General features: G+C 45.2%; 1 protein-coding gene across 6 annotated transcripts in view; it reads left to right on the plus strand.

The window, feature by feature from the left end:
* Positions 1-23,707, plus strand: part of HIVEP3 (HIVEP zinc finger 3) — a 534,394-nt gene that overhangs the window by 387,232 nt on the left and 123,455 nt on the right. For all 6 annotated transcript variants that reach the window (XM_054492548.2, XM_054492562.2, XM_054492556.1 and 3 more), the window contains one exon: positions 20,008-20,206. The gene's annotated coding sequence lies outside the window, so the exon portion shown is untranslated. The remainder of the gene's footprint in view (positions 1-20,007; positions 20,207-23,707) is intronic.

A 23,707-nucleotide genomic window follows, 5' to 3' on the forward strand; every position in this document is an offset into this window, starting at 1 on the left:
ATTTCTGGCTCTGCTCCTGCTGTTGCAGTCACTGTGGAAACAGCCTGTGCCCGGTTCAGTGTGGAAACATGACAAAGTTTTCAATGGTGATGTGTGCTAAGCAGGCAGCCAGGAGGCTGAGTGTGTGTCTGCCTGCCTCCCTCTCCTGCCCACACCATCCATCCCGTCTCTCTCATCCTGGGCCACCTTCCTTCCAAAACCCCATTTGGAGGAGATGTGTCTCACACAGTGTGAAAGGCAGAATAATGCCCAACTCAAAGGTGTGTGCATCCTGATTCTCAAAGTCTATGAGTATGGTGGGTTCCAGGGCAAAGGGGAGGGAAGGTAGCAGATGGAATTAAGATTGCCAATCAGCTGGCTTTAGAATAGGGTGATTGTCCTGGATTACCCACAAGGTCCCAGTGGAATCTCAAGGGCCTTTAGGTGTGGTAAACAGAGGCAGAAGAGTCAGTGCCAAGGGGATGCAGTGTGAGAAAGACTTGACCTGGCCATTGATGTCTTTGAGGAGGCCATGAGCCAAAGAAGGAGTACAGCTTCTAGAAGCTGGAAAAGGAGGAAACAGATTCTTCCCTGGAGCCTCCGGAAAGCAATGCAGCCCTGTCAACATCTGGATTTTAGCCCAGTGAGACCCATTTTGGATGTCTGACCTCCAGACCTCTCAGATAATAAGTTTGTGTTGTTTTAAGCCATTAAGTTTGGCTTAAATTGATTATAATTTGTTACAGAAGCGTTACAAAACTAATGCATGAAGTACAACAGGGAGGCTGAGGCCATGATGGGGAAGAGGTCCTTGGAGTGCCCTGGAGGCAGAGGACTCTGTAGTTGTGCTCTTCTGTTTTATCTCCATCTGAGCTTTGCCTTGTGCCTCAGCCTCATGGGTCCCCATTGGCCAGACCACTCTGCAAGTAAGAAAGTGGTTGTAGACCCTTGAACATGGTCTCCTGCAGGCACACCGTGCAGACATCATCTCTTCTGCCAGGAATGCCACCCCATCCTTCTCCATAAGCCCTCCTGTTTCTCAAGGCTCCCGTCCCATCTCCCGCAAGGAACGTCTCCTTCCTCTGCTACTGTGTGTGCCTCTGCCAGCTGAAACTGGTTGTGCCCCGCACTCATGGGAGCCAGGCTGTGTCCACATGCTGAAGGGTCTGGATCTGAACACAGGGTGCCTGGGGTTTGCCCCTGGCTCTGACACTTGGTAACTTGGATCTTGAGCCAACCCTTCCCTCCTTCCTTCTCCATAGGCTGGAGGTTAAACAAGGCTGATGAAGGCCTTTGAAGACACTGCTCTCCTGGGGAAGTACTGCTGTCTGTTATTTTTCTCTCCCAGAGATACAGCCCAGGAGTAAAAACTTCTCTCCCAACCTTGGCGTCCCCTGAATGCTGCCTGGAAGCCCCCCTCTCCTTACTTCACCAAGCATCTCTCATAAGCCCAGGTCTGGACAAAACCAGGAAAATGTAGAAAACCAGGGTCAGGTCATGATGGGTGAGGTGAGCAAGGTGCCCGGGGTGCAAAATTTAAGGAGGTACTTTTCCTCAGGGTTGTGCAAATGTGGCATGGAGAGTAAACCCCACACTATTTTATAGATGAGGGAACAGACCTAGAAAGGGAAATGCCTTGCTCAGGGGCACACATTGGTAGAGCTGGGGCCACGACAGAGGCCTGTCACCTTCAGTTGCAGGGCAGGTTCACTCTTTTTCAAACTGAATGCATGAATGAATGGTTGGGTGGGTTCATTAGCCCAGCATGTATTTACTGAGCACCTATTCTCTGTTAACACTATGCTGGAGGCTGGGCTGCAGCTTGGGAACAAGACAAACAGGGCCTGGTGCTCCCCTGAGGATTTATATTCTGTGAAGGCAGAATAAGTAATTATGCAATTAGTTTTTTAATTACAGTGGTGATACATGCTATGCAGGGGATGGCCAGAAGCCATAGGTTGTGAATGGTTGTGCAGGCTGTGCACTGCACAGGTGCATGTGGAGGACCTACTGTGGAGACTCTGTTAAGGAGTTTCCAGGAAAATATGGAAGGCAGGATCAGTATGTTCTTAAAGTAACAGTACAAGACCATGAGCAATAAGACAGAGAGCCAGATTGGAAGAAGGGCCTAGAATTGCAACCCTACTTCCTTCTCTTCTAGGGCCCTAGGCTCTCATCTTCTCTCCCTCCCTGTGTGGCGGTCAGCCCTCCCTTGGGAGTCTCAGAGTCACGCAGTCAGCCCTCCCTTGGGAGTCTCAGAGAAGGAGCCCTGCAGCCAGCAGGGCCTGGGGGTCCAAGAGGAACGAGGCATTGCCCTGTCTTGTGCGGCAGAGCTTCTGCTGCCCTGGATTCGATTCAAGGGCTTGGAGGCCTGGGATAGCAGCAGGGGCTGGAGTCTTCAAAACCAAGGATTCTCTGCCTGGACAAAGCATGGTTCTCAGTATTGCCTGTTCTCTGGAATGTTGGGTCTGGGTGGAGCCTGGCTTCTAGGAATTAGGCATCCCACCAGCTCACTGTGAAGCTTTGGGTACCCATGCCTCAGAGTGTTTCTGCATGCAAAAAGAAAGCTTGCGTAAAAATACAGGGAGATGTGTGCTATTGTTTTATTAAAGTATCTCGCCTGCCTGTTGGGTGAGGCCAGCTCCTAGGCCAACCACCTGGGCCAGCTGTGGTATAATATCCTGGGAGCCAGTTCCCCTTCTCCCTTTTGCTTGCTGGGGGACTTTAGATAATCCTCACCTCCCTGAGCCTCACTCTGCAAAATGAGAATGATAAAGGCCTAGCTTACCCGATTATTAACATCCAAAAAAAAAAAGTATGGATATGCAAGTGTGCTTTAAATCCCTGGGTTATATGGGCATGAAGATTGCCACCAAATGGAGACATTCCTTCAGTAATCAAAAGGGGATCTGACTTATATTCTGAGAGTTAGAGGCCATCCTGGCTTTCAGGAGCAGCAGAGAAAGACACATCGTTCTCTCTGTTTGTTTCCTTTAATTAGAAAGAATTATTCTGGCTGGTAAAGAAGTCCACCTCCTGACAGGGAGTTAAACAGAAGGGGTCGTTAGAGACAGACTTGTTCAGGTTTTTGGTTTGAGAGGAGGGGAAACTGAGGCCTAGAGGAGAATGTGATTTGTTCTTGGTCACGTGGCCAGTTAATGGTAGGGCTGTGGTCAGATCCCAGGTCCTGTTCACCCACCTCCTCACCACACGTACTGTCCCATAGGTACATGAGTTTAGCTACTTCAGGCACAATAGGTGGCCACAGCCTGACAGGGAAACAGGGAGGTGACCCTGGTGAGGAATAAGAGGATAGGAAGGTTTGCCAGGCACGGTGGCTCACACCTGTAATCCCAGCTCTTTGAGAGGCCAAGGCAGGTGGATCACTTGAGCTCAGGAGTTTGAGACCAGCCTGGGCAACATAGTGAGACCTCGTCTCTACAAAAATAAACAAATTAGCCGGGCGTAGTGGCACGCATCTGTAGTCCGAGCTACTCTGGAGACTGAGATGGGAGAATGGCTTGAGCCCAGGAGGCAGAGGTTGCAGTGAGCCAAGATTGTGCTGTTGTACTCCAGCCTAGGCAACAGAGCCAGACCCTGTCAAAAAAAAAAAAAAAAAAAAAAGAGGATAGGAGGGCAGGCACAATCTGGGGAGGGGGTGAGTGGGGTGGGCAGAGGGGAAGGTGACAACATGGAAGGTCTTGGTACAGAGCCACCAGAGGTGGAACACCCTTCAGGTTCCTTCCCCTCCTTCTGGAAACACCCCAAAACCTCTGTCCGTCTCCAGGTTCCTAGGCCATGTAGCTAACACCAGGGCAAGCATCTGCCCTGCTGACGTTAGGCCATCAGGGGTTCTGGGAGCTGCAGCACAGACAGAGGGATGTCAAGTACCCTGGGACAACCTTTGGTCCAGGCAGACTGTGTATCTGTCACTTTAGTAACTTCACCTGTTGCTTGGTCCCAAAAATGAGGTCCTGAATATGGTGGTGTCAGGGCAACACTGGAAAGCAGGGCAGTGGTGGTGTGTTTAATTCACTGTTATTCATGCACTTGTCTGTTCAGCATGCTTTCACAGCAGGCTGACTGCATGCCAAGCACTGGGGGTACAGACAGTACATATTCTTGCCCTGAAGGCACTCCCTGTCTGCGAGGAAGACCCATGTGCAGGGGAATAAATGTCACTGGATAGTGTGATTAATGTTACACCAAAGCTCTGGATGAGGGTTAGAAGTGTTAGAGAAGAGAGAACCTCCAGCACCCTCCTAGGGGATCTGGGTTTCTGATGGCAGTCAGCAGGCATCAGAAGTGGCAAGAAGCATCGTGGCCTAATCAGAGCTGTGATGCAGAAGTACCACTTGGGACAGCATGGAGGGAAGACCCAGAAAAGGATGGGAGTCACGTGGGGAGACCAGGGAGGAGGCAAGGATGCTGAAGCCTCGGCCAAGACGGTGGCGGTAGGGTGGAGAGGGGCTCATGGGCGTAGGGACTTAGGGAGCTGATTCATTGAGAACCTGGTGACATATGGAAGGTGGAGGCTGAGGAAGAGGGAGAAGAAGCCAGTGATGGTTCCTGGACTTCCACACATGCCTCAGATGCAAGGCCCCATGCTGAGACTCAGAGTCTGAGTAGCTGTGAGCCCCTTGGGGTCCTGGCCCCTGGCTGACACCCTAGTCTGCCGGGTCCCTCAAGAAGAACCAAGAGGATCATGTGGACACTGATGGGCTGCAGATTGATCTTCACCAACACACACCCAAATAGCTTTCCCTGTCGACGGGGGTAATAAATTGAGAGAATTCAGTATTTATTCACTCACAGTCACCAACTATGTTCAAGGCTCTGTGAGTGACACAGATGCATTACACACATCCCAATCCTGTCCTCAGAGATCAGGTGGTTTGTCTGTGATGCCCACGCGCATTTGTATGTATTATATTGCATCCATACAGGGTAGAGAAGGTAAACACCACGACAAAGAGATCAAATCCTTAAATGAAAGATCATTCCTGGCCAGAGAGAGAGTAGGGTCATGGAGGGCTTTGTGAAGAAGGAGGCCTACGAGGTGGGCTCACCCAGGCTGGTGTGGGTTGGATTTGGCCACGTTAAAATGGAGAGAAATATTCCAGACAGAGACAACTGCAAAGAGGCATGAATGTGGAGCATGGCAGTTGGCAAGAGCAGGGCTTTGCAGGGGAGTGTTGATGCCGAGGCAGCCTGGCATATTTGTAAAGTGTAGACATTGCTCTCTAAGGAGAACCACTGAAGGATTTGGGATTTGGGGCGAGGAGTGACTTGGTGAGAGCTGGCTATCAGGACAGTCTGTCTGGGTCTATGGATCGGTGGGCTGGGCAGGACAGTGCAGACGCTGTTGCGTGTTGGTTCACACAAGAGAGGATGGGCAGTAGGGTCTGAGCCAGGGTGGGGCTGGGAAATCCTTGTCCATTCATTAACATTAATTGAGGCTTTGGGCCAGGCCCTGTTCTAAGCACTTTATGTGCATTACCTGATTGAGTCCTTCCCAAAGTCCAGCCAGGTAGGTGCCACTGTCATTCCCACTTTACAAATGATAGTTCACAGAGGCCCGGAGATGTCAGGTCAATAACTCAGAGCATAGCTAGGAGGTGGAGGAGGTGGGATTCAAACCTAGTAGCCTGTGCTCTTAAATTCTCTTAAATCTCACCCTAAAAATGGCATCCCAAAGGGACTGAGCACACTAAGAGTGGCCCTGCCAGGGTTGGGAGTGTCTCTGAGGGTTGACCCAGAGCTGCAGGTCCTCTCGCCTTAGCAACTGGCTCCCCTCACCCTCTGTGAGCAGTGTTGGGCCCCACAGGGCCTGCTCTGGTTCACCGACTCGAAACCAGAGCCCACATATAGGTGGTGACAATGTAAATAACTGATGCAATGGAAACTTTCTATGGAAAAAGGTACCCACTCAAACAGCCACAAAGTCCAAAAAAAGGAAGAACACCACAGCAGACCAAGTGGGCCCTGTGGCGCACGATTTCCTTTGGCACAGCCTTTCTGTCTGGCTGAATCTCTGAACTGGTGGAGGTGGGGATGGGGTGGGAGATGGGGTAGCACTGGGCAGGAGTGGGGCAGGTTGAGATCTAGACCAGAAGCCTGGCTGGGTCCCCGGAGGACTCTGGGTCACCAGGCTTCCCCTCTTAGCTAAGGGGGCAGCTGTCGTGTGGGCAGAAAGCAATTCTGCCTCCAAAAACACACACCTGTTATCGCAGTCTTCCTACTAGGCATGAATTACTCCCTGCCCCTGCCCTACTGTGGGCCAGTGGTGGAGGTTCTGTAGTCCCCGGGGTCTCCCGAGGCCTCCACCTGCTTTGCTGTGAATAAGTTGCAGCAATCTTGTTATGGGATCTGGTATCTTCTTATTTTAGAAGTTGAAATAATCATAAACATAAGTAAAGCTAAAAGATCAGAAATAACTAGAAGAGGAAGAGGGAGAAGGTGGATTTTTCTGGGAAGGCAACTCTACCATTTTGTTCTTACCCCGGCCCAGGGCGTGCACTCTTGCTCTTGTTTCAGAGGTGAGGAAACAGACTTACAGGTGGTCAAGGATTCGAAGAAGGCCACACAGTGTCTAAGACCAGTAGTGTCCAGTTTTATTTAATGCCAGAGCCTTGGGCCCTCCTGCAATGCAAGGCTGTCCACATCTCTCTGTTTTCAAAGCCTCAGTTTCCTCAGTTGTCAGATGGTGATGATGGAGCCTGACCGTAGCATTAGTATGACCGTGAAAAAATGCAGGGACAGCCTTTGCACGTGGAAGACACTCAACAAATGTTGGGTTCTTCCTCTACCTCTGGCTTCTGTGTCTACAACCTGGGGAGATTTAGAAGCCTTCTTGTGGGGAAGCAGCTCAGGTTTTGGGATCCCTGGGAGAAAGGGCCAGAACCACTGATTTTCTTATCTATCTTCCCTGCTAGATCCATCACAGCCTGAGATATGAAAAAGGTCTTCTTCACCTTTGCACCCTGGGGTCTAGCCCAGTGATGGGGAGTGTCTTGTCCAAGGTCACTTAGCTGGGTGCAGCTGGACCTCAAATGTGGGGCTGCCTCATGGGCTTTCTGTTGTACCCAGACAGGGAAAACGGTGTCTTCTCTGCTCCCCTGTGGCGAGTGCCTAGTTCCAGGGGGCTTTCTGTGAGAGAGGGCTGCGAGGTGTGGCCTGATATAGCAGGAAGTGACCTCACTGCTCCTCCCACCCCTGCCTTCCCCCGCCCCCCAACCCCCGCCCAAGCAGCTCTCAAAACCTTCATCTCCAAGTGCAGCTCCTCCGATCTCGTCTGTTCCTCCTCCCGCCACTCCAGTATTCTCCTCGACTCCTGGGCTGGGTGCCCCCCATACACCAGCAATATCTCCCTTCCTTGTCCCTGCAGTGCCTGAAAACCATGAACTTTTCTTCTGCCAAATCCCAGTGTAGAGGTTATGGGACAGTATATTCCTGCCTGCCACTAAATGGAATATGTTATCTTGTACTTGAAGTTCTTCTTTTTTGCTCCTTCATACAATGGAAAGTATCACCATTCTCTATTTTTAAATGCCCTGTCTTTCCTGGAAAACATTTTTGGGTATCCTCAAAGCAGGTCTTGTCGCTATCAATGACTGGGCTCCATTGCCTGTCTCTGCCCACTCTCCTTTTTGGGGACGCCTCACTCATCCGTGAGTCAGCTACCATGTGAGGGAGAAGCCTCTTGTCTGGAGAACACAGCTGGGGACCAGGGAGGTTCCCAAGGCAGCCTCCAGGCTGTCAGCTGCATGTCACAGCATTCTCAGACTAGAGCGCACTCAGCTGAAACAAAGGTGAGCCCCCCAGGAAAGTGAGAGCCGGAAGGCTGACCACACAGAGGGAGGTGGGTCACAGAGCCAACCCCAAACCCCAAAACAGAAGCCAGAAAGAGGAGAGATTGACGGAGGGAAACTTGGAAGGTGTCCCACCATAACTGAAGAAGGGCACAGGCATTTATTGAGTGCCTTTTGTATACTGGGTTCATACTCATTTCACACACACTTTGTCGCATCTGATCCACGTGACAAACCCAGGGAGGGGGTGAGAGTCTTTACTTCTGATTCAGGAGGAAAGTGAGCTAGTAATGGATGAAACCAGGGTCTGAACCCGTGTCTTTCTGATGATGTTAAGGCCAACTCGCTATGCTATGCCATGCCACTTCTGTGGTGCTGGGTAAATGAGGCATGCCAGTAATTCTCTCTGTTCCCCTCCCACCCACCCCTGTGCCAGTATCCCAGCATGAGCCACCAGGATTATTCCATATGATTCTGCCATGTGTGACCCATGTCTTAGATTTTCATGTTTTCTTATTGATCACAGACCACAGTAACAAATAAAACTGAAAATAGAAAGATTCATCCCACAATTCCCTGCCCCACGCAGATGAAATTTGGCTTTCCATGTGCCGGCCCCTTCTGCAGATGTTCCATTCAAAGTGGAGGGAAGGGCCATGTGTCAGGAGGGTGGCAAGGGCCTCAGGGCCAGCCTTCTTCTCCACTTTCTTTATGATCAGGGTGTGAGGCCCAGTGCCAGAGTCCAAAGCCCCCCTGCCTCCCTGCCAGCCCTTGGAAAACAGCTGTTATGACCCAGTGAGGCTGGCCCCTGCCAGGCATCCAGGATTTTTCTTTAACCCTTTGTCAGCTGCAGTGATGCCAACCCCCAGTGCCCAGACCGGATGCGGCCCCTATCAGCTGCCGGCAAAGGCCTTGCTTTGATGTGTTGGCGGAGAGTGGAGAGCAAGGGCCCTCCCTCCTCATGATTTTGGGTGGGGCCAGCAGAGGAGCTGGCCCTGGTCCTTCCTGCCCTGGGTGGGTGCCACCTTGCAGATGGGCCCCTCTACCCCTAGTAGCCCCCTCCCTGTTCAACTGCTTTCTAAAAAGAAGACACTTTTATATCAGTTTCTCAATTTTTATTATGGTAAAATACACATAACATAATTTACCATCTTAATCATTTTTAAATGTACAGTTTAGTGTTATTAAATACATTCATAAAGTTGTGCACCCATCACCACCATCCATCTCTTTTTTCTCTTTCTTTCTTTCTTTTCTTCCTTCCTTCCTTTCTTTCTCTCTCTCTCCCTTTCTTTTTCTTTCTTTCGTTTTTTCTTTCTCTCTCCTTCCTTCCTTCCTCTTTCTTTCTTTCTTTCTTTCTTTCTTCCTCTCTCTCTCTTTCTCTGTCTTTCTTTCTTTCTTTCCTTCTGTTCTTTCTTTGTATAAACTTAAGGGGTACAAATGCAGTTTTGTTACATGAATATATTACATAGTGGTGAAGTGTGGGCTTTTAGTACAACCGTCACCCAAATAATGTACATTGTACCCAGTAAGTGATTTCTCATCCCTTACCCCTCCCACTCTCCCAACTTCAGAGCCTCCGGTGTCTATTGTTCCACACTTTGTGTCCATGTGTACACATTATTTAGATTCCACTTACAAGTGAGAATATGCAGTATTTGATTTTCTGTTTCTTAGTTGTTTCACTTAAGATATTGGCCTCTTAACTGTTTTCATCTTGTAAAACTGAAGTTCTGTGCTTATTAAACACTGACCCCCCATTCTGCTCTGCCCCAGCTCCAGAGAACCCCTATTCTACTTTCTGTCTCTATACTTTTATATCATTTTCAAATTACAAAAGTGATACATGCTTATTGCTTAAAAAAAGAACAGTATGGAAATGTAGAAACAAGAATACGTGTTTCAAGCCCCACCCATTCTGCAGTCCCCCCCAGGACAAGACTGCATCCCCCAGGTCCTTTCCATCAGTCACAGCTACACAGATAGGTGTGTGTCTGTGATTTTGCTTTTCACCATCCCGTTGAGAGGAAGTGTGTGTCACAGCTGAGACTGCAGGCTCCAGAGTCTAACAGACCAAGGTTCACCGCTTGGTCAGGCCTTAGCCTCTCTAGGCCTCAGATGGAAAATGGGGGCAGAAGTGGCACCTTCCACCCGGCAGACTGTCGAGGGAGGGGAGCAGGGAGACTACCTGTGAGAAGCGCTGAAACTTGTATGTCACATAGACAAAGCTTGACACATAGACAAAGTCACAGTGAATCTCTATTATTGGTAGGAGTATATGTTTATCTTTAAGAAAAGTTATGTTCCCATGACTATTCCATTGTGTGCATTTATCATCGTTTACTTATTAAACCAATTTCCTGCTGATGGTCATTAAGGCTGCCTCCATCCTCACTGTTAAAATAGTGCTACAGTGATCATCCCTATGTGTGCATGTGTGTGTATGTTTGTGTATGATGATGTGTGTGCACACTTGCAAAGCTGCCAAGTCAACATACATTTTGGTAGACATGGTTAAAAGATTCTCCTCATCTATACCCTACTACAGTGTTTGAGAAGTATTTGACGACCACTCCTCTCTCCACCACTTGATGGTAGCAATCACTTTCCTCTTTGCTAACCAAATGGGAAAAGGTGATACTGATTTTTTTTTTTTTTTTTTTTTTTGAGATGGAGTTTCGCTCTTGTTGCCCAGGCTGGAGTGCAATGGCACAATCTCGGCTCACTGCAACCTGTGCCTCCCGATTTCAAGAGATTCTCCTGCCTCAGCCTCCCAAGTAGCTGGGATTACAGACGTGTGCCACCATGCTAGGCTAATTTTTGTATTTTTAGTAGAGACGGTGTTTCACCATGTCGGACAGGCTGGTCTTGAACTCCCGACCTCAAGTGATCCACATTTTTAAATATATTCTTTATCAACGAGGCCAGCATTTTGCATATCTTTATTAGATATTTTTATTTCTTAAGCAATGATCTGTTCATTTTCTTTTTCCATTTTATTGGCTATATGTCTTACTGTTTTGTGGATGCTTATTACATATTATGGATATTGACACTTTTTCTTATATGTTGCAAATATTTTTATCCAATCTGTCATTTGCTTTTTAACTGTTGATTAACTGGGGTTTTTTGTTTTATGTAATGCTTAATATTTTTATGTAGTTAGATTTATTAATCTTTTCCATTAAGAGCACTGAGGTCCAATTCGGGCTTTGAAAGTTATTTTCCAACACTAAATTATAGAAATATTTTAATAGTTCTGGTATTTTCATGAACTTGCTTTTATAGGATGTTTATATCTCTAATCCATATACATTTCTGTGTGTCTATGGTGCATGTATTCTATTTAAAATGGCATTTTCCACCCTTCCTCATTTTGTACCCATTTTGCTGCTTAATTTTCATTGTAACACCTGCCCCTATTTGCCATGCGGTTTGTTTTACCTGCAGATTTGTTTGTTACTCATCTCCCCTCACCAGACTCTCAGCTCCATAAGGGCATACATCTTTTCTGTTTTGTTCACTGCTGACTTCCCAGTGCCCAGAACAATGCCCAGCATATAGTAGGTTCTTAATAAATATTTGTTGAATGAATAAACAGCCAGCCAGTTGTCCTAGTGCTTTTATTTAAATAATCCATTCTTTCTCTGCTAATCTGGAATTCCATCTTCGACAGCCTTCTCTTCTATAGTTTCTTCCATAGTTATTAGAGTCTACCTAGGTTTTCTCCCTCTTCTTCAGTTTTACAATTTATAATTTTCTAGAAAATCACCAACTTGTAAATTCATTGACACAGTTAGGTATCAAATTCTCTTTAATTTTTCAAAATGTTCATGTATATGTTTACATCACCTTTCTTAATGCTTATTTGCGACTTTGCCTATTACTGCTAGTCAGATTTGCCACCGATTTGCCCATTTTGTTGGTCTTCTCAGAAAGCTTAGCTTGCCGCTTATATATGTATATATACATATATATGTATATGTATATATACATACATATACATGGATATATGTATATGTATATATACATACATATACATGGATATATGTATATGTATGTATACATACATATACATGGATATATGTATATGTATGTATACATACATATACATGGATATATGTATATGTATGTATACATACATATACATGGATATATGTATATGTATGTATACATACATATACATGGATATATGTATATGTATGTATACATACATATACATGGATATATGTATATGTATATATACATACATATACATGGATATATGTATATGTATGTATACATACATATACATGGATATATGTATATGTATATATACATACATATACATGGATATATGTATATGTATATATACATACATATACATGGATATATGTATATGTATATATACATACATATACATGGATATATGTATATGTATATATACATACATATACATGGATATATGTATATGTATATATACATACATATACATGGATATATGTATATGTATATATACATACATATACATGGATATATGTATATGTATATATACATACATATACATGGATATATGTATATGTATATATACATACATATACATGGATATATGTATATGTATATATACATACATATACATGGATATATGTATATGTATATATACATACATATACATGGATATATGTATATGTATATATACATACATATACATGGATATATGTATATGTATATATACATACATATACATGGATATATGTATATGTATATATACATACATATACATGGATATATGTATATGTATATATACATACATATACATGGATATATGTATATGTATATATACATACATATACATGGATATATGTATATGTATATATACATACATATACATGGATATATGTATATGTATATATACATACATATACATGGATATATGTATATGTATATATACATACATATACATGGATATATGTATATGTATATATACATACATATACATGGATATATGTATATGTATATATACATACATATACATGGATATATGTATATGTATATATACATACATATACATGGATATATGTATATGTATATATACATACATATACATGGATATATGTATATGTATATATACATACATATACATGGATATATGTATATGTATATATACATACATATACATGGATATATGTATATGTATATATACATACATATACATGGATATATGTATATGTATATATACATACATATACATGGATATATGTATATGTATATATACATACATATACATGGATATATGTATATGTATATATACATACATATACATGGATATATGTATATGTATATATACATACATATACATGGATATATGTATATGTATATATACATACATATACATGGATATATGTATATGTATATATACATACATATACATGGATATATGTATATGTATATATACATACATATACATGGATATATGTATATGTATATATACATACATATACATGGATATATGTATATGTATATATACATACATATACATGGATATATGTATATGTATATATACATACATATACATGGATATATGTATATGTATATATACATACATATACATGGATATATGTATATGTATATATACATACATATACATGGATATATGTATATATGCAGCTATATATGTATATATGCGTGTGTATATATATATAGTTGTGGTTGCTGTCATTTTCTCATTTACTCGTTTTATTTTCAACTTTATTCATTTCTTCTAGATTACTTTGGTTTATTTCATTCTTTTTTAGTTTCTTGGGTTATGTGCTTAACTCATTTAGTTTCAACCTTTCTTAATTTATCATGAAAACATCTAAGCTTTGTATTTTCTTCTAGATGCAGCTTTGATTGCACTACACAGATTTTGAAAAGTAGGGTTCTCAATGTTGTACATTTATAATTATCCTACGATAGTGTTGCTGTCCTCTTTGATTCAAGAGTTTTTTTAGAAAAGCATTTTTAAATTGTCATGTGCATCATTTGTTTATGTATTTTTATTTTTTGCTATTTGTTAATGTCTAATTTTATTTCATCAAGAACTGAGGCTGTGGTCCGTACAATTTGTGCATTTTGGAATTTGAGATTTTCTTGCAGTCTAGTACAGGGACATTTGAGAAAAATGTGTTTTCTCTATTTCTTGAATGTATATGAAGTTAAACTTACTAACTACATCTTCAAACCCTTTGTATTCTTCTTTGGAGGTTACTTATACCACCAAATTTGAAATAATAATGCTCAAGACATTTCCTGTTCTTTCTTTACCTCCTCCTTGTGATTCCAAGAATGTCTCATTTTATACATTTTGTGATTCTGTGTTTATGATGAGAGTAAAAGTTCATGATTTTTGTATCTCCTTGGAGAAATAGACTCTTCGGCAATATAAAAGGCCCCAGTTTAGTGTATTTAATTAACATTTTTGCAATTTGTCTGATATTAATATTGGCTTTCTCACATTATTTTCGTTACCATTTGCCTTTTTTCCACTTATTTGATTTCCATCTTTTTTGTCAGTTTGTTTTAAGTGTGTTATTTCCAAACAGCATATAGCTGGATTTTTTTTTTCCTTTTATCCAGCCTGGTCTCTTAACTTAAAGTAATTTAATTTATTCATATTATTGTGTCTTTTGTCATCTTATTTTATGTCTTTTGTTTATTATACTTTTTCTTTCCTGTTTAATTTTTCTTTTCCTACTCTTGGCTAAATTAATAGAGTTTTCTTTGTTTCTCCCTTCCCTTCTCCCCACACAGTGGTTTAAAAGGTTTGCATCTTGCTTTTCTTCTAGAAATGGTTAGTTTTTACACAGATTTATCTATTGATGCCAAGAATTAAATGGTATCTAATTCCCAACAAGATAGGATCATGATTATCAACACTTGTTTAGACTTCACTTCACCTTTTTCTGCTTTTATTATTTCTCCCTGTTTCTTGTATATCCTATATTGTCCTTTTTTGAATTACTTATTCTGGTACAATTCTTATTTCCTTGGAGTAATTCCTCAAGTTTTTTTTTTTTTTAAGAAAAAATGCGTGGGTGGTGGGTGGCACACTATTTTATACTTCTCTCTGGCTTTGAGACTTAGCGGAGTAACGGATCTAAGGGTTTTAACCCTTTTTCCTCCAAGCTCGGAGGTCTTTGCCCTGTTGTAAATGATGCCGATATCAAGCTGAATGTCAATTTGATTCCAAGCATTTTTGTAGAGACTGTCAAATGCCGGCTCCCCAGATATCATCTACAAACTTGTTGGTAAGGCAAAGCTGAGTTTATTACTCACTTGCCGAAGGGAGGGCACTGATTCCAGAGGGCTTTGGCCTGTCTGGGAGGAGGGAGGCAAGGTTGGGTTTTCTGAAGCCTGGCAGTTCTCTTTAAGGTGGGTGTGTCTGTGGGGGCTTGGTTAGGGTTGTGTAACGAACACAGTAGTCCAGGACTGGTGGAAGCCATGAGGTGAGGGGTTTTGAGGCCAGGCAAGGGATTCAGAGAATCGCAGGGCACCAGCTGTTGATTGAATAGTAGATGGGTCCTTCAGGAGGTTTCTGTGATGAACAGTGAAGCCATTTGCCAGGGAGAGAGGCTCCTGGCATAATAAAGTCAAGCAGTTGAAGGCAGAAAGGTGTGTGGGGAGGTACTTTCTGCTCCCAGTACCTCCCTGCCCAACTCCCACTTTGGTCTTTTTGGAAACTGAGAGGATCCACTCTTTTTGGGGGGGATTTCAGGACCCCACTCCAGCCCGCCCTGCCATGGAGGAGCTCTGAGCAAGTCCTGGGGTGCCTGGCAGGTAGGCCCTCCCTGCCCGGCTGGGTGAGGCCAGCTTTGCTCTGATTAGATTTCCTGTCACTGCCACTCGTCTGTTTTCCCTCGGACTTTCTGGCCAGCTGGTGCTACTGCGGATCTGTTCTTATTTGTACATTTCTCCTTTTATTTCAGGGGTGTTGTGGGGGGAGAAGAGGGAGATAAATGGGCTCAGTTTGCCATCTAGGCCCTCAGGTGTGTGTGACATTTTCTGGTGGCCTGGACACGGGTGTGGTGGGCAGCCCTCTGACCTTCCACGGAGGAGGAGACTGGGGACAGTCAGTGACACCAGCCTCACGCCTGTAGCCTGAAGAAGTCTCTCTCCTTCCACCTGATCCTTTCTCCTCAAGCCACACCCCTCATCCTGGCTGCAGGACCTCACTGGTGAAAGTGACCTCACTCCACAGCACCACCACATCCAGGCCACTTCATCTGTCAAACCGTCATGTCCCGGCCCCTGCACAGCACCTCCCACTGTCGCTGCCCCTCGCCTCCAGCCATGTGGACACCATGCAATTTTCTTGAACATTCTGGCCATTTGGGGGTCCTCTGTCCTTTCTTTCTATCTTTTCTTATTCTTTTTTTTTTCCTTTGAGTTGGAGTCTCGCTGTGTCACCCGGGCTGGAGTGCAGTGGCACAATCTTGGCTCACTGCAACCTCCGTCTCTTGGGTTCAAGCGATTCTCCTGCCTCACCCTCCCAAGTACCTGAGACTGCAGGCATGTGCCACCACGCCTAGCTAATTTTTGTATTTTTAGTAGAGACAGGGTTTCACCATGTTGGCCAGGATGGTCTCAATCTCTTGACTCCGTGATCCGCCAGGTGTGGTGGCTCATGCCTGTAATCCCAGCACTTTGGGAGGCCGAGACAGGTGGATCACGAAGTCAAGAGATCTGTCTTTTCTTACACGACTGCCTTTGTTTTAAATAACCTTTTTCTTTTTTCTCTCTCTCACACATTCAGACACCATCAAAATTGACTACCCCTACTCCGTGCTCCCCTTGAAGATAGAGACTAAATCTTTGCCATCTATTAATGCTGGCACCTACAACCTGGCTCTGCCCAAAATAGGCACTGAGTGGACATCTGTTAAATGAATGAACAACCAAATTGGGCGCTAAAGAGAATTGTTCCACACTGACTGCGTGTGACGGGCCATACTTGGGGTGAGGGAGTGAGTCAGAATGACCCTGCCTGAGCTATATGCAATCTAGAAGGGCTTTAAGCAGTGGCTGAGCACAGTGGATGCTGTTATTTACCCTAGGAGGTGCACAGCAAATGTGCTTTGGGTATTCTGGGGAGGCAGAACTTAGGTCCAATTTTGTGGGAGCTGGCTGAGCCTCCTGAGGGAAGATGGGCAGGGTTTAGCCAGGCGGGCACGATTGCAGAGGGAGGGGAGGAGCATTCCATGCAGAAGAGGCTGCCTGAGCCAAGGCTCGGAGTTAGGAAACTGTAGATTGTGTTTGCAGAATAGCGTGTTCTGAGAAGTGAGTGTTTCTACACTGGGAGGAAGAGAGCAAGGCCATTTTGATTAATAACTGCAATCTATTGGGGGGCATGAGGTCAGATCAGGGAGGATAGAAACCCACAGAGTAGTGAGAAATTGGGCAGGTTCGGATGGCAGAATCAGGAACTGATTGATAGACAGAGCCACAGAGCAAGCCTCTCCATTGTGTGGTGCTGCGATGCTGCCTTTGGGGTAGGAGGGAGCTGGCTGGGTTTCATAGCAGCAGGTACATTGGGAAGGGGACAGCAGGGGGGCATCGGTGACCTGTATGCTCTGTAGGAATCAGCAGTGTGATATGGTTGTCAAACATGATTCTGAGGCTGTGTGAATAAAAAGCAGGGTGCCCAAGAGGAGAAAGGTAACAGTGCCCCAGGCCTGTGCGCAGGTTACTCCAGACCCAGATTATTGGGTTCCACTCTGAGATAATATTCAGAGCAATTACGTGGGCCGTGCCAGGCATTGTTCCAACCTTTTTCCACATACGGACTCATTAAAGTACAGGCCCTGGAAGGCACTCACCATTCTTAGCCCCACTTGCCAGGCACAGCAAGGCAATGCAACTTTCTCAAGTTGCAGATGTCAGAAGTGGAAGGGCTGGATTTGAACCAGGTATACCTGGCCCTGGAAGCCACATTCGCATCCATCCCACGACACTGCCTGCAGCGGGCAAACCAGAGCATCCTCCAAAGAGCACGGCGTGGATATGACACGCCATGCCACCACTGACTGAAACAACTTCGGCTTTCTAGTTTACACAGCATCTCCCTCTGTATTTCCTTATTTGATCCTCACAACAGCCTGGCAAGTCAATTATTAAAAACCAATACTCATTTGCGTATTCATTCAGGAATCACTGTTGAGCTCCTGCCCTGAAACAGGCCTCCCTTAGCCTGTTTTATTTTGTGATTTGGGGAATACAATATGCTTTTATGTCTATTATTGTATTTCATTGCCACCCATGCCTGAATATGAGTCACTTTTCCAGGCTGTATTAGTTTTCTCTTGCTGCGTAACAAATCATGTCCAATTTAGTGACCTAGAATAACACCCATTTGTTAGCTCACGGATCTGTAGTGCGGAAGTCTGGTACAGAGTGGCTGGATTCTCTGCTCAGGGCTGAATCAAGGTGTTGGTGGGCTGGGTTCTCATCTGGAAGCTCTGGGGAACATTCTGCTTTCCAAGCTCACTCAAGGTGTTGACAAGACTCAGTTCCCTACAATGGTAGGACTGAGGTCCTGTTTTTTGCTGGTCATCAGCCGGGGTTGCTGTCAGCTCCTGGAAGCTGCGGGCCAATCCTTTCCATACAACCCTCCATCTTCAAGGCGGTGAGGGTATGGTGAAGCTTTCTCCAGACCCTAATCTCTCTGACTTCCTCTCCTGTGATTAGCCAGAGAAAACTCTGCTTTTTAAAAATAATTTCAACTTTTCTATTAGATTTGAGGGTACATGTGCAGGTTTGGGTACATTGTGTGATGCTGAGGTTTGGAGTAGAATGATCCTGTCACCCAGGTAGTGAGCATAGTACCCACTAGGTAGTTTTTCAGCCCTTATCCCTCCCTCTCTCTCCCCCACCCAGTAGTTACCACTGTCTGTCGTTCCCATCTTTATGTCCATGTGTACCCAATGTTTAGCTCCTGCTTATGGGTGAAAACACATGGCATTTGATTTTCTGTGCCTGTGTTAATTCTCTTAGGATAATGGCCTCCAGGTGCATCCATGATGCTGTCAAGGACATGATTTTGTTCTTTTTTATGACTACATAATATTCCATGGTGTATATGCATCACATTTTCTTTACCTCACGCACCACTCATGGGCATGTAGGTTGATTCCATGTCTTTGCTATTGTGAATAGTGCTGGAGTGAACATACAAGTGTGTGTGTCTTTTTGGCAGAATAACTTATTTTCCTTTGGGTATATACTCAGTAATGGAATTTCTGGGTCGAATGGTCATTCTGTTTGAAGTTCTTTGAGAAATTTCCAAAATGCTTTCCACAGTGGCTGAGCTACCTTACATTCCTGCCAACCACGTATAAGCATTCCCTTTTCTCCACAGTCTCGCCAGCATCTGTTGTTTTTTTGCCTTTTTAGTAATAGACATTCTGACTGGTGTGAGATGGTATCTTATTGTGGTTTTGATTTGCATTTCTCTGATGATTAGTGATGTTGAGCATTTTTTTCATGTTTGGTGGCCACTTGTGTGTCTTGTTTTGAGAAGTGTCTATTCGTGTCCTTTGCCTACTTTTTAATGGGATTATTTGGTTTTTGCTTGTTGAATTGTTTAAGTTCCTTATAGATTCTGAATATTAGATCTTCATTGGATGCACAGTTTGTAGACATTTTCTCCCATTCTGTAGGTTGTCTATTTACTCTATTGATAGTTTCTTTTGCTGTGCAGATGCTCTTTAGTTTAATTAGGCCCACTGGCCAATTTTTGTTTTTGTTGCAATTGCTTTTGAGGACTTAGCCATAAATACTTTTCCCAAGGCTGGTGACCAGAATGGCATTTCCTGCAAATTCTGTTTTTAAAGGGCTTTCATACCAGGCCAGGTCCGGATAATCCCCCTCTTTTAAGGTCAGTTGTGCCCTGTAACATAACCCAACCATCCATCCTATTCACAGTCCTGGGGGCTATGCAGGGTCTGTGCACCAGGGGAACTGCAAATCTTGAGGGCCGTCTTAGAATTTTGCCTACCACACTAGTGAAGAAATAGAGGCTCAGAGAAGTTAAGTGTTGGATGCAAAGTGGGGGGATGTGGGGATCAGGCCCTGTACCAAGTAAAGCTGCTTGGAAGTAGTTGGGGGGTGGGTCCTCCAGGGACCAGGCAGGGATTGCTCTGTGTCTAAAAAAGTTGACCAAGAAAGTTCTTTGACCGTGTTTTTCAATCATCTCCTGCAGGATTCGAGGCACAAACTCAGCAGCCTCAACCTAGTTCATGGAGGAGCCTCGCAGGGTCCTGGCCAAGCAAGCCCGCCCCTCCGGTGGGAAGAGCGGCGCCTAGGAGGAGGGCGGCTGCCGCAGGAGTGGACATGAATGCTGGCTTTCAGAGAGAACAGCGTTTCAGTTTTGGTCATCGGAAGTGGTGCCTTCAGCACAGGTGGGAAATGGGGGCTGTTGCTGAATATGCTTGCCAAGCGCCATGTTGGTCTGTCTTGCATGAGCTTGCTTAGTTCTTCCTCTGAAAAATGTATTATTGTTATTATTAGTGTTATCATTGCCTTTCTGATGCCTCTGTGAAAGTTGTTCTGGAAGTCCTCAACCTTCCTTGGTCAGGAGTAGAGACCTTGAGCGCCAGCAACTGGCTACTGCTCCCCGTGCTGTCTCCCATGAAATGCAGTCTGCCCCCTCCCAGTTCCTCAGTTTCCATTCTGTCCTGGCAAAGGACACAACAGCTCCTCTCAAAGGGCCACAGCCCCCTCTCCAGGGGCCACAGCCTCCACAAACCAGTCCAACTGTGTGCTCCTGATAGCCAGAGCTCTACCCTCTTCTCCCACATAATGGTTCTTGCCTGAAGACCACCACTGCCCACCCAATGCCTAGTCAGAGGAGCACCACGGGAGTTAGAGACATAGCAGCAGGTCTTCAGTCCCCTTTCTGACCCCACCTGCTCCCAAGTTGTGAAGAATTGAAAAGATGTCAGGGTTGGGGCAATGATTCTTGGAATTTCAGCAATTTCAATAGCAGGGCCCCAGCTTCCGAGATAGTGATCAAATGGGCCTGGGGAGAGGCCTGGTATCAGCTTATGTTTATATATGCATTTAGATCTTCAGGTATGTGCTGTGGTTTCAGGCTAGATATTCAGCCTGCAGTACAGGTTAGGTGTGCAGTGTTAGAAGCTCGTTGGGTCAAGAACAAGTCCTTGGATGTTTTCTCTGGTGTGGAGAGCCAGAATCACCCAAAGAGCTGGGGATTAGAGAGAGGGTGCCTGGTATGATGAAGGAAGGAAGGAAGAAAGGAAGGGAGGGAGGGTGGGAAGGAGGGAGGGAGAGAGTTCTCTGGCCTACCTGTGCCCTCTGCATCAGACTCTTTGGGGTTGGGGACCCAGGAATCTACGTTGATTCTGATGCAGCCAAGGCTTGGGGACTCCGGGGCCTCCTTCTGGGGCCCTGGAGATGCTCACCCTGTCCTGTGTTTGGGTCTGTGGGACCAGCTGTGATTTCCAAGGCAACATTTCCCAGCCTGGCATGCCAGGAGCAGTGACTCTTCTGCTTCTCTGAAAGCTGAAGTTTGCTCACTGTATAGAGAAGGGGATGGGGCCACAGGCAGCCCTCAGAGATGGCATCGCTGTTGCTGCCTGGACTTCGGGGTGGCTGGAGCCTGGGCCTCTGCCCACAATATGACAGCTTGGGCCTACCAGCCCTAGGCCTAGACCAGGGTTCTCCTGAGGAGGTAAAGGAATTGTTCCCTGGATTCCAAGAAAGAACTGGGCATTGGAGCCTCATTTTGAGAGGGGATGTTTGTTGTGGTACTGAACAGTGTAGACCCACCCTGAGTTCAAATCCCAGCCCCGACTCCTAGTGGTTGTGTGAGGCACTTACTAGTTTAAGAGGCAAATTGCTCCATCTCTGCCTCATCCTTCTCACTTGCAAAATGAGGCTGGTAGTGATACCTGCCTCACAGGGTTGCTGGGGAAGGCCCCTAGAATGTTGCCAGCCACGTAACAAGGACTCCCCAAATGTGAGCCACCCTTCTGGTGCATGTGGGCAGTTGGGCCACCACCCTGCTCTCCCAGTTGCAGCCCTGTGCCATCTGCATGCCCTGCCCTCTGGCCCCAGTGCTGCATCCCTGAGGTCAGGCTGAAGCACGGGGACCGATGCTGCTGCCCACATGGTTGGTACTTTACAGACAGGTTCGAGTCCTTCCCAAACCTCAGTGAGTCTGATCCTTTTGCCCCTGTTGTGCACATAAGGAAACTGAGCACAGAGAGGTTCAGTAGTTTGAAGACAGCTACACAGATGGTAAGGGGCAGAGCCTCTGGTTACAAAAGACCCAGCACTTTTTTCTCCACCAAGATGCTTCCTGAAGAAAAGCAATGACAGCTCCAAGGATGACCCCTTCCCCAGGAATGTCTACATGTTCATAGGAATTGGTCATGCTGTAATGCCCCAGGATGCCCCTGGCTCGGCATCCTGGGGCACTTCCTGGTACCTCAACTTAGCGCTTGTTTCTTTCTGTGCCTATCACAGCCATTTAGGGGTCTCATGAGCAGTCTCAGGACAGGATCTGGGTTCATTCCATGAGGTGTACAACAGATACTTGAACCAGTCCAGAAGCAGAGCCCTCTGAGAGATGCAAGCCAGGGATATGGGGGAACTGCCCGGGGAGTACAGATAGGGGGGTCCTCTGCAGACTTGGCATTTCCCTCCCCTCCCCCCACTTCATGCCCAGACTCTCTGTTTGTCTGTGTGGGCTCAGCCAGCTGCTTGGAAGAATCTGTAGAGTATGGGACTTGCCCAGAGGGAAATGAGCTGTCAGTTCCAGCGAGAAACCTGGCTCCTGCCTCTGCCTGTGCTCTCCCTGGGGAAGAAAGTGCCTATGATTAATGAGGTGCTGACTTGGTGCTGCTGGAGTCCAGGTGATCATGGCCACTGCTGGCACGGCCCTCCCAGCCACCAGGGAGAAGCTGGGATATATGGCATCCGAACAAGACAGCGGCATGCAGTGCTGCAAACGCCCCAGTGCTGGCGGGGGGGGGGTGGCCCATCAGCACCATCAGAGGCTTGGGCACAGCTATTTGTGGAATTACTGAGGGCAGGGAAACATGGAGTCACAGCCGCTCTTCAGAAGGGGCCTGAAGTGGGGCTTTCTCCAGAATAAATGTGTTTTCTGAATGAGAAACTAGAGGACAGATCTCATTTGAAAATGGATATGGAAGCAATTTCTCAGCAATGAGAAACTTGAGCAGTTTTCAAACTTTTATAGTCTTAGAAGCTATTTTTAAAAGCCAAATCTTGCATGGAATGTCAATATATAAAACAGGTTAAAATGATGGTTTATGAATACATTATTTTTTAAGTTCAAATTTTTAACATAGTTTAAAAATTCTCATTTTTATTCTTATTTCTTATCTCCAAATTATTGCCATTTAGACTTAGTCTAATTTAAGTCAGATGCAAAAGACTTTATTTTTTTTTTTTGATATATACTGTCTTGCTCTGTTGCCCAGGCTAGAGTATAGTGGTGTGATCATAGCTCACTGCAGCCTCAAACTCCTGGGCTCAAGGGATCCTCCTACCTCAGCTTCCTGAGTAGCTAGGAATACAGGCATGGACCACCACACCTAGCTGTCAAGTTTTTGACATTTATTTATTATTTATTATGAAAGTTATATTTATTATGTTATTAGCGATGCCTCTGTTTTGATGCACAAACACATTGAAATCTGAGGTTCTAGATCAGGAATTGGCAAACTATTGCCTGTGGGCCTAATCCAGGCTGCTGCCTGATTCTGTAAAGTTTTATTGGAACATAGCCACACCATTTTTTAAATGCATTATATATGGCTCCTTGAGACTGTCTGTTTCACAAAGTCTAAAGTTCTTACTATTTGGCCCTTTACAGAAGAAGTTTGCTGACCTCTGCCCTAGATCATCATTGT

This window comes from Pongo pygmaeus, chromosome 1, assembly GCF_028885625.2.
Source record: "Pongo pygmaeus isolate AG05252 chromosome 1, NHGRI_mPonPyg2-v2.0_pri, whole genome shotgun sequence".
NCBI lineage: Eukaryota > Metazoa > Chordata > Mammalia > Primates > Hominidae > Pongo > Pongo pygmaeus.